The 12,681-nt window shown below is 41.6% G+C and overlaps 1 long non-coding RNA gene across 1 annotated transcript; it reads left to right on the plus strand.

Moving 5' to 3' along the window:
* The first annotated feature begins 10,463 nt into the window (after positions 1-10,463).
* LOC141621654 (uncharacterized) lies at positions 10,464-11,980 on the plus strand. Its single transcript, XR_012532544.1, has 3 exons — positions 10,464-10,607; positions 11,252-11,309; positions 11,895-11,980. It is a non-coding gene; the product is annotated as an uncharacterized LOC141621654 (long non-coding RNA).
* Positions 11,981-12,681: the final 701 nt, after the last annotated feature.

A 12,681-nucleotide genomic window follows, 5' to 3' on the forward strand; every position in this document is an offset into this window, starting at 1 on the left:
AATTGTATGTCGTGAACTCTCGTTGGGGAAAACCTTATCGGGAACTGATCTCCATGTCTCGAGAGGGATTATCTATCTGCTTACTCTCGCTGGGGGAATATAACGAAGGCGTGTTGAAACACCTGTCGGAGAATACTTGCTCGTTGTGACAAGCAAGGTCTTGGAATAAATAAATAATGTACGATAGTCTGCAGTTGGCTTAGAAATGCGGGTCTGAGCAAAGAATAATCGTCAAATGGACCAGAAAGGATAAAATGGCATCGGGGAAGAGGCGCACCAACGATGGACCCACAAATAACGAACTCATAACGAATTTTTGAAAATTCTTATGAAGGGAAGTTGAGTAAGAGATGCAGCAAGAGCTGCGTCTCTTGGAAGTGGCGCAGCACCTGCTGCGTCTATTCCTGGGGGTGTCTTTCCTGCGTAAAAGCGCGATGAAACAGAGGTTTCATTTCATTATTTCGAAACACAAATCATCAATTTCTCTCTCAAATCTCAACCATTTCCACCAAAATTTGATCCAAAAGCTTGCATTTCCCATGACCAATCGAGGTATGTATATCATTCTTGCATTAATCTTCTATAATGGACGAATTGGATCGACAAAATTTAGGGTTTTCAACCTTAAAATGTCGAAAATTTGGGGCTTTTCCCCCAAATGATCTTGCCTTGCAAAATTGACCTTGTAAATGGCTAATTGATAGTATAAGGATCATAACCATGTATTTGTTTTAAATTATCGTTGAGTTTTGGGCATTTGAGTGAAATTGTGACGGTTTCACAGCTAAACCGTAAATTGCTTCGAACATAGCCTTAGGAATGCCCGTTTGCGATGAAACTTGACATTTGGAATCCTTGGATGATGGGTAAACTTCCTACCATCTCGAAATTTCGGTCTGTGACGGCTTTTTCAGGACACTTTTCTAGGGCATAATCGCCGTTATAACGAAATGCTGTCGAAATTTCGAATCGAACCCATGACTAGGCTTCAACTTAGGCTTGACTTAACCCAAATTACCGCATGAGTGATCGGGATTGGGGGAATACGGCCAAAGATGGCGAGAAAAGAGCGATTTCGGGGCTTCTAAAACTCGAAAATCCCCTAATCAAGGTTCGTCGTCACTTGACGCGGCCTAAAATTACTTTAACGTTGCAGGTGATGAGGCTTCTACTTCTCGGAGAGCTCCCATGGACATAGACACAGCCGTTGATGCTTCTCGTGCTCTGGAGGAGGCAGTTGCTGAGGACGAGGTCCTCGAGGAGGAGGAGGAGGAGGAGGAGGCCCTGAGGCGGGCCAACGTTGGGCGAGGTGGTCGTCAGCTGAGGGGAGCACCTGCGTGGGCTGAGACCTGGGACAACAGGCACTTGCTTTGGGCTGCGGAGGGTCACCTGTCCTATAGGACAGTGAAGAGCTTGGTAATCTTGAATTCATCACTCACTACTCATCTTTTTGTTTCATTTATTCATATCTTTTCCAATTTCATTCAAACTAAAGATAGCTTTTGTTTCAAATCACAATAGGAGGCCGAGGACATCAGATCGTTCTCGGGCTACATGACGGCGATGGCGTGCTACGAGAGGCTGTCGGCAGAGGAGCGAGCCATGATCGAGCGGGGAGCATTTGGCACCCTGGTGTAGGCTTGGAGGGATATCGTGAAGAGGAAGCTGCGGGCTAACCTTGGCCTGGTCCGCGCTTTCTTGGACCGATTTTAGGACACGACTTGCACTTTTCACATGCCTTTTGGTGAGATGGGAGTCACGTTGGAGGACTACGGCATGATCTCTGGTCTGCCGTATGGGACCGAGACGGTGGAGTGGCCGGAGACTTCCATGAGGGTGGACTCGGCCGAGGCTAGGAGGTTGATCGGCTGGAACTTGGCGCCGAAGGCTGCTGCAGTGCCTGGTTTGGTGCCTAGTTCTTACGTCTGAGACTACTTTGCGGGGAAGACCCCGACACTGGTGGTGATTGATGGGAGGGAGATGGCTCCTTCTCCCTGTACAGCTGAGCAGAGGGCCCGCATGTGGCTCTGGTGGTTCTTGTCTTCGATCTACCTCGGAGACAAGGGAGAGAGGCTGTCGACGAAGCTTCTTCCCTTTCTTTCTTACCTGAGCTCCCTAGGACGTTGGACTGGGTCACTGCGCTGGTTTTGCGGTCCTCATCCGCTTCATGAGGGCTATGGTTCGTCCGGAGTTGATGGAGAAAGGGACTTCTCCTGATGCTGTCGGCCCTGGACTACTGTTGGAGGTATGAACCTTCATTCAGACTAAAATCACTTCTTTTCCTTATCGAATTATGAAAGATCATTATTGACTATCTTGCTTCACAGGCGTGGGTGTACTCCTACTTTCCGAGCCTCTCGCCCAAGAGAACGGAGCCGCTGGAGAAGGCCTATCCCGTTGTGAGGGATTGGGTGATGTGTCGCACGAGGAGCAAGCGTTCCTCTCATGGTGTCTACCGGCGGGACGTGAACGCCCTTCAGCTGGACAGTGTGAGCATCTCACTTATATTCGTTTTGCTTCTTTATTACTTTTTAACCGATCATAAGAATGATTTCTTGCTTGTCTTTTCCCAGTGGGTGCCCAGGCCTTGGGCGTAGAACGCTGACTCTCCTCCTTTCGTGGCTGAGGTCCTTCAACCTAGGAGCTCGAGCCGGTTGCTGCTGAGGATGTCGATGGGTCCTGTGTGGTATTTGGGCGAGCGCTTGGCTCGTCAGTGCTCTCGGGACGTCTTGACGGTTCTCATCGATCCTCCTAGGACGATGTGTTGGGGCTGTTGTCCTCTACAAGTAGTGCAATAACATTTAAATCTCTAAAAGGATCAAAAGGTATACTTTTGTATTATAATCAGTTGGTCCACGTTTATCAATAACGGTTGGCTTGGTAGATAAGTTTGACGTTATTGTCATACAGATGGCGGTGATCAACTGGTCCCTAAAAGTCACACCTATAGGATACGTTTGAGAGATGTGACGGTATGAAAATACAGTCATGTTGATGCCAAAGTTGACTAAGCAGTTAGTCGGAGTCATTGACTAATAATTAGTCAAACGCGATGTTGAGATAATTATTTGATCCAGATTAAATAATAATGGCTAAAACGAATTAAACAGTTAATTCGTAAATTAAATATTAACGATTATATTTAATTGATGTATATTGAATTAATTATACAATATTGTCTTTGTCGGACATGTATTAATAATTCAACTAATCCGTGTTATTAGTTGATGCTTTAATAACCGATAACCGATGACGATTTATAATAGAACCGCGTCATATACATTTAGCATTTTTCGAGCCGGACCACGAGTTAAAATTAAGAGGAAGTGGAAGCCCACTTCCCCATGAGACCTCACGGTTGGCCGAGCAACAAAAGGAGAGCCTTCTCTCCTTTTGTAACCTAATTCATTTTGCAACAAAAATTAGGGTTTTGAGAAACATTTTCTCTAAAAACTTTAGATCTCACATCTAGCAAAAACTCACACAACAAATTCTCTCAATATTGCAAGGCAATTAGAGAATTCATTTCTAGCACAAGGGCATAGTCTCAGACGGTCTTGGGTGTATCGATTAGGAGGAAATCTACTTTGATTTCTGTTCTTAGGCCACATCTCAAAGGACCCGAGGTTATTTCTAATGCTTTATCGTTTCTTTCTTGTAATTTTGTTTATGACAATAATCACATGTAAAATTTGCGTTATAGTCCTAATTTTTAAGGGTATTATACGGATATTACCCCTCAAGTGGTATCAGAGCGAGGCCACGTAAATTTTTCTATGTGTTTTTCATCAAACGAATTTGAATTGATAAATTGTTTGCATAAAATTTCGTGCGGCACAATGTTTTTGTCTCGGCCAATTTTTTTTGGAAAACCGTGCGGCCTTTCTCGGCCTGTTTTTCTGTTTTTTTTTTGCCTTGATTTGCGTGCCACACGTTTTTGCTAGATCAGACGATCTTTTGTTTTCAATCGTTCTTTGCATATTGTAATTTTAATCGATAATTATTGCAATATGTTAAAGATGCATCAATTGTAATTTCAATTCTATACGGATTAGATTAAATTGCAATTGGGTTTTAACAAATCGTTTTGTTTTGATCTTTGTTGCTCACGTTTTTTTGAGCCGAAAAAATTTTTTTTGTTCTTTTGTTGCTCTCGGCTATTAGCAGCATAAATAAAAAAAAAAAAAAAAAATTTTTTGGTACTGTTCACGTTCAGCCGTGAAGAAAAAAAAAATTGTTTTGTTTTTTTTTTCGGCCAATTTGTGCATAATACGGATTTTATGCATTCGCTTGATAGTGAAACGGTTCACTTATGTATCATTTAGTTATTTTAAAACGATTTAAAGTAACGGATTATCACGGATTAAAATTAAGTTGATTAAAGCGGTTTTGTCACATAATTTTAATCATTAAAGGTGGTTTGGATAAATTTAACATAATTACGGAATTATGTCACGAATAAATTTGTTTTAGTTGATGCATTTTTTATCGTTATTGTTGAATGCCTTGAATGCTTTTAATAACGTATTTATTTATTTTTACAAACGGTTGTAACTTAGTGTGGCCTTAGTAGAACGTGTTACCGTAATGATGGAACACGGTCTTGGTTGTATTTTGAGATCTCGTATCTCCATTTTTATTTTTCCCTTGTAATTACAGTTTTTATTTAGAATGTAAATAGGTTTATTTTTGTAAATTTTAATTGTAATTTTTGAGAAGACCAAAGATGGAGACCGGATGCTCACTCCATTTTGCATGAAAAAGATGGAACATCAAGACAAGCTTCTCGGGTCCAACGGTGGATTCCAAAGTTGTATTATGTTCTTTTTACTAGGATAGGCCACACTAGGAATTTTTATTTACGTTTTGCATTCTTTTATTTATTTTATCGTAACGATAGATTGCATCATATTCCGCCTAAAAACCAAACCACCTAATAATTGCATGAAAACTGACTTATATAGAGGTCACGCGTTAGTTTTCTATGACATTCTTATGTCACACGATCAAGTTTAAGCCATCACCTAAGTTAATTCATTCACGTAATGCTAAATATTCGTTCACTTATAATGAATTAAAACTAAGTTGATGGGATCTTCCTCGTATAAACAAAAATTGAGAACAGTCTTTATAGGTAAAACTCCAATGAATCCCTTCTTCGTCGGTAGGCATAATATGACCCCTTCTACGTCGGGTAAGTTGGAACTGATTGACCTATTTTATCTCAACACTATGGTCACTCGTACGATCCTGTGATTATGGTGGACTATAAATAGGATTTACAGAAATCTATCGACCAGGAGTTCTTACGGAAGAACTAGCTAAACAGTTGGCTTATCAATTTACGGAAATTGAGTCTTGGGATCACTTGTATCATTATTGAGGGAGATCAATTATGCAAGTGCTATGAGTCTACACGATTAAAATGAATTTTAAATAGACTTAAATCACCTCGATGAGTTGCTTATTTTGTTTTTGTTTTCCTTTCTTTTTCAGTGTAGATCACGAACTTTTAAACTGCTAATAACAATATGGCTGGTCCTACTAACGACCCAATGCCAAGTGCCACTTTGGACCGTGAGTCCCGGCCGGATCTTCATGAATCGGATGAATCGGTCTACTCGATCGAAGAATGATGGATCAAACTTCGCGGACCGGGAGGCGGCATTACGGAATCTGCCGCTGGCGACGGAAGCTCAAATATCTAATAGAGCCCATCCCGCCAAACCCAGGTCGCACGGCTAGAGCTAACGAGATCGCCAAGTTTAACGATTTCGGTATGGAAGCGGGTGCGGTAAAGAACGTACTCATTTTTGCAATGGAACCCAATTTGCAGAAACGCTTCATAACCCAAGGTGCAAACAAGATTTTCACCACGCTCACTAAGGAATTCTCGAAAGCACCGAGAATTGTGACCTATGAGCATACCACTCGCTTCTTTGATGCGAGACTCCAGAAGGGCCAACCGGTTAGCCCGCACATTCTCAGCATGATTGAGAATGTCGAGAGACTGGAGGCGCTTGATTGTAAAATCAGCGAGAACATTGTGATTGACCGCATGCTTCATTCACTCCACGATGGTTTTGCGCTCTTTAGAGCCAATTACTATATGAATGATTTGAAGAAAAGTCCCCATGAACTGCACTCCCTTATCGTACAGACCGAGAAGGACATGAAGTTCAGTGGGAGCATGAAACAAGATGTTCTCGTTGTGACAAACAAGGGCAAGGGTAAGGGCAAAGCTCAAGCAAACCTAGCAGTAGGCAAACCGAAGTTCAAGAAGTCAGGGTCAGGTAAGAGTGGGCCTGGTGATGCAAGTAACTCATCAGGCACGACAAAGAGCAAAACCGATAACATGGAATGCCATCATTGCCACAAGACTGGGCATTGGAGGCGTACATGTCCTGTCTACCATGAGGACATAAAAGCATGTCGCGTTAAACCTGTTGGTATGTCTTCTTTCTCTTCTACTTTTATTCATATGATTGAGATTAACCACGTAAGTTACGGAACTTAGGTACTAGGTACTGGTTGTGGTTCTCATCTGTGTAATCATGTGCAGGGGCTCCGAAACATCGAACCTCTCGTAAAGGGTGAGGTGGACCTGCGTGTCGGGAATGGAGCACGAGTGGCTGCCGTCTCGAGGGGAACATACGTGATCCAGCTTCCTAGCGGATTTGAGTTATTTTTATATAACTGCTATTATGTACCCAGTCTTTCTAAAAACATTATTTCAGTTTCTGCACTTGACAAACTTGGTTTTTCATTTGTAATAGAGAATAATTCTTGCATTTTCTCATTACACGATATGATTTATGGCAAGGCAGTCTCCATGAACGGAATTTATGTTTTAGATCGACACCGAAATATTACACGTAATGAATAAAAAGTTAAAGGTTGGTGACAAAGATCAAACATACCTATGGCACTGCCGTATGGGACACATTAATGAGAAACGCGTAAAACAGCTCATAAAGAATGGAGCTATCTCGGCCTTTGATTTTCAATCATTTGGCACGTGTGAATCATGTCTCATCGGTAAGATGACTCGAATTTCCTTCAAAGGTGTTGGAATGCGTCTTTGCTTGACCTATTAGGACTCATACATACGGATGTGTGTGGGCCTATGTCAATCACCGCACGAGAAGGCTATAGGTATTTCATCACTTTCACGGACGATTTAAGTAGATATGGCTATGTGTACTTAATGAAGCACAAAAGTGAATCCTTTGAGAAATTCAAGGAATACCGAGAATCGGGTACAGAACCTCTTTGGGCGAGAAAGATTAAAACACCGCACTCGGACCGTGGTGGCGAATATCTTTCTCACGAGTTTGATCAACACCTTAAGGATTGTGGGATTGCCCTACGATTAACTCCACCCGGAACACCTCGGTTGAATGGTGTGTCCGAACGGAGAAATCGAACACTACTTGATATGGTTCGATCCATGATGAGTCACACAGTGTTGCCTGACTCATTATGGGGTTATGCTCTTCTGTCAGCTGCTCTAATGCTTAACCGAAGTCCGTCTAAAGCTGTTGACAAGACTCCATATGAACTATGGAAGGGAACGGTCCCTAACTTGTCCTTTATACGGGTTTGGGGCTGCGAGGCTTATGTCAAGTGGAGACACGAGGATAAGCTCAGCCCGCGATCGGTCAAGACATACTTTATAGGTTATCCTAAAGGAACACTTGGTCATTACTTTTATTCGCCAACCGAACAACGTGTATTTGTTGCGGCTAGTGCGATATTCTTAGAGAAGGAATTTCTCGAGAATGCAAAGAGTGATAGAACCTTCGAGCTGTCGGAGGTTCCAGAACCAAATACCGAGCAACTATTGGAGGAACCAATTCCTTCAATCCCGGCTACGGTGAATATTCCTGAGGAACCTAGGAGGTCGGGAAGAGTCTCTATTCCTCCGGACCGATACATTGGTATGGTCGAGGAACATGACATAGATGACATTCTACTCTTAACGAGTAGTGAAACCGCAACCTATAAAGGTGCCATGACCAGTTCTGACTCAAAGCTATGGCTTGAGGCCATGCAATCCAAGATGGACTCCATGTATGAGAACAACGTATGGGATCTTGTTGACTTACCTGCTAAGGTTCGTCCCCTTCAATGCAAATGGCTTTACAAGATAAAGCATTCTGTGGAAGGTCAACAAGATATCTATAAAGCACGACTAGTTGCTAAAGGTTTCACCCAAGTGCCAGGTTTGCACTACGATGAAATTTTTGCACCCGTAGTCATGTTGCGTTCCATTCGGATTATCTTAGCGATCGCCGCTTTTCATGACTATGAAATTTGGCAGATGGATGTGAAAACCGCCTTCTTAAACGGTTATTTGGAGGAAGAGTTGTACATGGTACAACCCGAAGGTTTCATCGATCCAGAACATCCTAAGAAAGTATGCAAGCTTAAGCGTTCCATTTATGGACTTAAGCAAACATCTCGGAGTTGGAATCATCGCTTCGACCAAGTGATTAAAGAAAATGGATTTACTCGATCGGTCGAGGAACCATGTCTTTACATCAAGTCGAGTGGGAGCAAGATTGTCTTCCTAATATTGTATGTCGATGACATACTCCTGATTGGGAATGACATACCTCTCTTAACTTCGGTGAAAGTATGGTTGAAAAACCATTTCCGGATAAAAGATCCGGGTGAGGCACAAAGAATTCGGGCATCCGTATCTATCGAGATAGATCACGACGGATGTTATCTCTCGATCGGGGAGTCTTACATAGACAAAATCCTAGAGAGATTCAAAGATGACTAACTCCAAAGGGGGTTTCTTCCTATGGCTCCAGGGGTGCATTTGAGCAAGTCTCAGGCACCAGAGACACTGGAAGAGAAAGAGCGCATGACACGGATTCCTTATGCCTCAGCTATAGGATCAATCATGTATGCCATGATATGCACACGTCCCGACGTGGCATATGCATTGAGTATGACAAGTCGATTCCAACAGCATCCAGGTGTATCACATTGGATGGCTGTCAAGAACATTCTTAAGTACCTACGGAGGACTAAAGATTGGGCATTGACTTATGGATCGAGATGACTCGAAATCCTGGTCTGGATTCGTTTTTACTCTTAATGGCGCTACAGTCAGCTGGAAGAGTTCCAAACAAAGTGTTACAGCAGATTCTATGACTGAGTCTGAGTACTATGTCGCGTCTAGACATGTACAACGGAAAGCTCATCTAATCCGAGATTACGTGGAGCAAAAGGAAGTAGTGATAGAAAAGATTGCTACACATGATAATATAGCAGATCCTCTCACTAAACCATTATGACAAGATAAGCATGAAGGGCATGTTAATTCCATGGGAATTAAACGTGTTCCTAAGTTGTAGTACTCTTTTATGGATTAGATTCATTCCCTTATGTACTCTATACGACATCATCGTTCTGATATTTATATATTTTGTTTTTCATGTGGAATTGTACGACAATTTTGAACACCACAAAGTGAACTGAACAAACATTATAATTTTAGTCCTTAATTGCCCACGTGAGCTGATAACTCAAGGTAATTATTTTGTGACGTTGGTTGATGGTGGGTTCAACGAGCCATAAGTCAAAAGGTTGACTGACCAATCACAGAGGCGATTTACACGGATATCTCGTAGGACACAATTGTGACATCGACGTGGAGTCCTAAATGTTTTATAACATTCGGTGCCCGGTCGTGGATAGGACCTCCATGGTGATCCTAAGAGTCGATTCTTTTGACTATCGGCTGTCTCTTGAGACTAAGGCAGATTTTGGGTGACTTTGGTTTCTTTCTCACGGTCATCCGTAACAGGGGGCCAAGTAGATTTTTTAAGGTCATTTCATGCGTGCTTAGATCGGAAGGAGTCGAGTTGAAGGAAATATTCAGCCTTTATCGGGTACTCGATATTTCTCAGGGCCACTCGAGGAGTCAGAATCGAAATGCATGGCCATGCTCGAATACTAATTCGTTTTATCAGTTAAGTTACTCTCTAGTCGGGGAAACCACTCTTGATACAGATCGATTGTAAAATACGACCTTTGCGGATCCGGATCTGCAAATTGTTTTACATTGAGTGGGAGAAATTTTAAATGAATATGAGAATCGGTTATCGCACATACACTTGTACGGACAAGTGGGAGTTTGTTGGAGCTGTGTCCTCCAGTTAGTGCTGTAATACTCCGTATTTTATAATACTACTTAAGTCGGGTTAATTGTTTAGTCGATAATTACGTCAAGTTGTTTTACTTGACTCGCGTGGTATCGTAAGATCGAGTACGTCAAGTTATTTTACTTGACTCGCGTGGTATCGTAAGATCGAGTTGTTTCGTAAGTTAATTGAGACGGGTTTATATGGAATTCGAGATGTGAGCTAACCCATTTACCCTCGACCCATTTGAGTTTACCCAAATGTTTAATCTAATTAACCCAACACCCAACATCATGTCTTTAACCTAATTTTTACCCTAACACTACACAACCCTCATCTCACCTGCCTCCCTCACTTCGACGGCACGCATTTTCAGATTCACACAAAGAGCCTTTCATTTGATTGAAGATTTCTCATCGATTCCAACCTAATTCGATTTCCCTGTTTGTAAGTCGATTTCATTCCATTGTTTATACTATTTTAAGGTGTTCGTCTTCAAAAAGTTTGAAAAGAGAGTCCTATTTATTTGATGTCTAGTTTATGCATATAAAAGCTCGTAGTCAAATTCTTTATGGTTTGTCCTAGGTGATTTATTTATGAACATGTCGCTGAAAAGTCCGCGAATCTGATTTGGTTGTGGAAAATGATTTGAAACCCTAATTTTTATGTCGATTCAGTTATGAGGCTTCTTCATACATCATCTTTGTATAGTCTAGATGATAATAGGATTTGGAATTTCTGAAAAATAATGTTTTAAACTCGTTTTATGAATCAATACTTTTTATGCGACGGTTTCTGTCAGTTTTGGAAATCAGTCTGAAAACCCTTGATAAGTTTGGAATTTGAGAAAAACACGTTATATATAATTTGTAGCTAAGACTCATGGGGTTTCAATCCAATTGGCCTTGTATCAATTTGATTTTTCTGGAATTAGTTATGTATTTTATTCCGAGTCTGTCATGTGCTGGAAAATCAGGAAAAGTCGTGTTTGTTCTTTAAGTTGATATTCCTATTAAGTTATGATGAGTCTAGGTGGTGTGCATGATTATTTGATTGAGTAGGTGGTAATTATACATAATTATGATATGTAGGTGATGGATATGTGAAGGATCGTAATTGGTTGCTTGTGTGTGCTTGGATTGCGAAAAGGTAGGGAAATACACTTGACTTCTTATCGTGTTGTTGAATTGTGTTGACTTGTTTGTGTTTCATATGACCAAATTGTGAACGTGACTTGATTCGTGGTTGTGGATTACGCTATGATATGGTTGACTGAACTGTTCGTGTTGAGTGTGTTATCACAACATTTGGTAGTTGGCATGATTTCATTCATTGATATACATATTGTATTGCATTGTTTCTTGTTGGGCATTCATATGCATTGGAGATGGAGGATGTTGTGGTGATGTGGTGTGGTGATGATGATGTTGTGATAAGGCCCGGGCGGGTTCTGCAGGACTTGCCCTGGTGTCCTCATTGCGAAAGCGCAGATCGGCTACGGTCGATATATATAGTCTGGGGATCGGTATGGCTGGGTTGTCCGGGTTATGAGATATGAGTTATGAGATATGAGTTATGAGATATGAGTTATGAGATATGAGATGAGATGGAGATGGAGGTGACGGAGGAGCATGCATATCATATTTTGTTGTTGCATTGTATTACCCTACTCAACCTCGTGGTTGACCCTGTGTATTCGTGAACACCTGTGATGAACCTTTTAATGGGGAGCAGGTTGACAGGTACCTCAGAGACTGATAGGAGCTGGATGGGAAGAGAGCTTGGATTGCCTGACTTAGAGCTAGCCCACTTTTATTTCTGTTTAGTTATCGACTTTATTTTCGATTTGAGACTTGTTTCATTTCAGATGTATAATTATATAAATTGCGTTGGAGTTTAATTTATTATTCACTACCTCGGGAAACCGAGATGGTAACAGTCCGGTTTATTAGGGAATGTCTTGCTAAAGGCTCCTTCATAAACCGGGGTGTTACAAAGTGGTATCAGAGCCAGGTTCCTCAGGCCTAAACCAATGAACCCAATGAACGTAGGATGTGTCTAAATAAAATGAACCCCTGGGAATAAACTGTTAGGAGCTCACAGTGCGGTTAAGAAGGCGCCCTTAATGCGTGCTCTTTTGCCCTCTCAGTTTTGAACCAGGTAACCCGAGAGAAATTGGTGTAATGGGGTAGTTAGAAGGAAACCTTGGATATAATCGAGTTGATGTATACCTTGAGACCCATATATTCTAACCATTCTGCAGGACAACGTTACGGTAAGTATTTTGTATGAATGATGACGCGATCATATGATGTTGTGGAGATGAGAAATGAAATTTTCGTGTTCAGGTTGATAATCAATGAAGTGTTGGATTGTGGTAATCGCGAGCGTGAAAATGATTGCGAATTGATGATATTTATCTGGATGGATGTTGAATGATGTGTTGATAGTACTATTATGTCTAGTGATATGCGGTTATGTGATCCCGAAGCCATGCTAGTATAGTATCGTGATAGTAATG

This window comes from Silene latifolia, chromosome X (genome assembly GCF_048544455.1).
Source record: "Silene latifolia isolate original U9 population chromosome X, ASM4854445v1, whole genome shotgun sequence".
Lineage (NCBI taxonomy): Eukaryota > Viridiplantae > Streptophyta > Magnoliopsida > Caryophyllales > Caryophyllaceae > Silene > Silene latifolia.